The 3,661-nt window shown below is 49.5% G+C and overlaps 1 long non-coding RNA gene across 1 annotated transcript; it reads left to right on the top strand.

Annotated features, from left to right (window-relative positions):
• Positions 1–881: 881 nt before the first annotated feature.
• LOC116941156 (uncharacterized) lies at positions 882–2,476 on the top strand. The gene is made up of 3 exons (XR_012941426.1): positions 882–978; positions 1,531–1,635; positions 2,444–2,476. It is a non-coding gene; the product is annotated as an uncharacterized LOC116941156 (long non-coding RNA).
• Positions 2,477–3,661: the final 1,185 nt, after the last annotated feature.

Raw genomic sequence — 3,661 nt, 5'->3', positions numbered from 1 at the left:
CGTGTCTCAATGGGATTATATTTTCATCTCCTGGCTAAAAAAAAAAGGATAGTACTTGAATAATGGATACTAGATCTCACATTAAGAGCATTGGCCCTCACTTTAGAGGATGCAGCAAGGCAAAGATATCATTGGCCATGAATTATTCTCTCCACGGAGTGGTGGTGCATGGGTTTGCACATTGCGCTATGAATCTATCACTTTCATTTTATTCCCGGCCATGGCTATTATCAGTGTCGGGTGAAATCTTAACCAGTTTTGGGTCTCTCTTTCACTACCCCGCACTGACCAGCGTGGTTTTGTATGGTTAAGCGATTCATATATGTGGTATGTAATGAGTTAATGTGAACCATACTGGGATCACTCCATTCCATCACAATGTAGTTATTGAATTGACTTGCAATGCTAAATCACAACAATTGATCATATGCATAAAATTTAAATACATCGAGCATTCACGAGTCGGTCACTTCATTAATCAAGAATTGAGTTCAGAGAGAAGTTGGTAGAGACAAGATAAATCCGTGGGTCTCTAAGCGGCAGCGTAGCGGCTAGCGCTACGCTGCACTACCAACCCAACGACCCGAGTTCGATTCGTCGCTCACGGCTAACACCGGTGACGATTATCTGAACTCGTCCGGGGGCCTCCCCTAGGTCGACTCAGTCTCAAATGAGTACCTGATGCGGTGTGTAAACATCGCCACTGGAGAGACAAAGGCGGTCGGGAGTGGTGCTGTGGCCACCCACCCGGTCGTGTGCCACGCCGGCCTTCATAGGTGTTCGCTAAACGGCACTTGCCTCTACAGTCGTCTGTTCAGGCTATGTGGGGCATGTTTGCATTCGTCTAACACGGCACTCACTGCTGACTGCGTGCAGTGTGCAACAAGAGCTCCTGCACTGAGGTGAAACCCATGTGCAACGACTACGAAGACCTCGTCGTGACCAACCCTGGCGCCTGCTGCGAGGAATTCGCCTGCCGTGAGTGACAAATGGACACACACACACGCGCACACACGCACGCACAGACGCGTAATTAATGCTACCACTTATCTTGGGGTTTGACTGGGACAGCTCCGGTTTCTTTAAGGCTGCCCCGGTGTGTTCTGAAGGATGAGAGAAAAAAAAACAACTAGTGATTTTAACCCGGTTTGACATTTTCTGGCCGAATGCGTGACAAGGCCATGCCTATCTTAGTCGCGGGATGGGTTGGTAAAGCATTTGACAGGGTCTATTAGCAGTAGATAGGAACGGTGTCAAAAAGAGCACCGCCTTTCGCTGTATGGACTGGGGTCGTGATTGAGTGGACATGGCTATGGATGGAGCAGCTACCAGCTCGCCGTGTATCTCAATAAAGCCTCCCAAACAGTCCGGTAGCCTTGCACGCAATAAAGCGATGCCAATGCCTGCTCGTACTGTGAGAAGCTCGGCTCAGTCTGAGTTTACTCGTTTCCGCTGTGTTGCCCCAACAAGTCGTTGACGCTTTGCGGTGGCTATCTGTTGTTTCTTGTTGGTACGCGCTCGCATCCGCAGGCTGCAATCCCAACAAGTGTCCCCTGCCCGCCGTGTGCGCGCTGAACCAGCGTCGCGTGCGCGTCAACAACGACACTGAGTGCTGCGCCGTCTACAAGTGCGAGTGTAAGAGCGGCGTCCTCCACCCGGCAGTCACCCGGCACCCGTGGCGTAGCGTGGTTGACGTGGGGGCCCCTGGCGCAATACATTCCCTCCAAATCCCCCCTAATTTATAAACTAAACTATTTAATAGTTTATCAGGTATGGCTCACTGAGCTACATAGCGTTTTGTCAGGAGTGACCTGTCGACACGTAATGATAGCTCAACGGAGTGGCTTATCGCGTGGAAATTTATATCGGCCAAATACTTTAAACGCATGTTTCTGAATGTGGAGGGAAAAACCGGACGACCCGGAGAGAAATCGACGCGACCACGGGGGGAACATGCAAACTGCAAATATACAGCAGGCGTCAGGGTCGGGATCAAACCCAGGGCCTTCTCTATACCAGGCGAGGTAGTTAACATCTCGCTACCGTGGTGTATTATAGCCTGATGCCTGGGCCCATCCAGCCCACGGGTCCCGATGCAATTGCACCGCCTGTACACTCGATAGCGATGCCACACGGCCCACAAACTCGACTGATAAGTTCAGCCACTGCAATTCTCCTCCCGCCTACAACATTACACGGAGTGCAGCGGCACGCCGATTAACAACAATTCGTCAGGATCCTGATATGTGCATCGAATCACTTTTGCAAGAATCTGTTTTGCGATTAAAAAAATTATGCTAATGCGGTGAACAAAATTGCATAAACGAGAAATAGTAATATGTGAAATAATACAAACGCAATGGTAAAAATGAGACGAAATTTAATCGATTCTTGAGCAGTGGAAGGGGTTGACGCTAACATTTACTCCCTGTGCTCGTTACAGCCCCAGCTTGTGTGAGCGCTGGACTGACCTATCAGGTGGGTGCACGTATTGAATTATATTTTACTCAATCACAGTAACAAGAATTGTACCAAGCTGCCTTCTTCTCGAGTTCTCCAGCATGACAGCAAGTTCCTGGTTCAGGTTCCCTCCATCCTGTCCGATCTTGCACTTCCTTCATTCAGCGATACGCATTCCCATTCTTCTCATTATCCAGCACTAGAGGGCTACCGTTCACCACAATGTGACCAAAAACATTTCCATTATTCCACACATCATGACCCCTAATCACGACAATTCATTTACATCTCTTACGAGGTTGGATCGTTCCATCCAAAATGAACACTATCCACCGCTTAACGAACACATTTTTGGACTCTGTATAACACACGCGTGTGCGTTTGTGTGTGTGTGTGTTTCGTCCTTGCATCGCTTCGTGCTCCCTCGGGTGGTTTGCAGGTCGGAGAGAAGTGGTCGCCCAACCAGGACGTGTGCGTCGTGTGTGAGTGTCGCTGTGACGGCGTGAGTGTCTACGAGTTCTGCACGGCCACGCAGTGCCCCGAAGTCGACCCAGGCTGCCCACTGGTGAGTGCTCATCTGTCTGTACGTCTCTTCGTCCATCTGCTTGTCTGCGTGTGCGTGTGCCAAATATTGGGGAGTGGAAGTGTAGAGGTTAGCGTGCTGTGCTATGAACTCGAGTTCGATTCCCGCTCAGGGCCAACACCAGTGACGATTATCTGAACCGGTCCTGGGCCTCCCCTAGGTCGACTCAACCTCAAATGAGTACCTAGTGCGGTGTCTAATGAACATCGCCACTGGGAGGACAAAGATGGTCGGGCGTGGTGCTGGCCACCCACCCCCTCGTATGCCGTGGCGGCCTTCATAGGTGCTCACGAACAGCACTTGTCCCAACAGTCTGTTAAGGCTATACGGGGGATCTTTGTCAATGTCTTTTTGTGTCAAACTGTCCATTTGCTTGCCTTTCTGTCTATGAATCGGTGTCCCTTTTTGTCCATTTGTCTGTCTGTTCAGTCATCCATCTTTCAGCTTGTGTTCATGTCTTTCCATGTTTGACTCTCAGTCTCTCCATGTGTCTGTTTGTCCATCTGTCCATTTGACCGTCTGTCCATTTCCATGTATTTTCCTTTGTGTCTGTTTGTCTGGCTGTATATCTGTGTGTCCTTGTGTCTTTAAAATGAAAATACTATACACACTTTTGAA

Source organism: Petromyzon marinus, chromosome 10, assembly GCF_048934315.1.
Source record: "Petromyzon marinus isolate PM22_M1 ecotype Great Lakes invasive population chromosome 10, UKy_Petmar_22M1.pri1.0, whole genome shotgun sequence".
NCBI lineage: Eukaryota > Metazoa > Chordata > Hyperoartia > Petromyzontiformes > Petromyzontidae > Petromyzon > Petromyzon marinus.
This window is presented reverse-complemented; position numbering and strand designations above follow the sequence as displayed.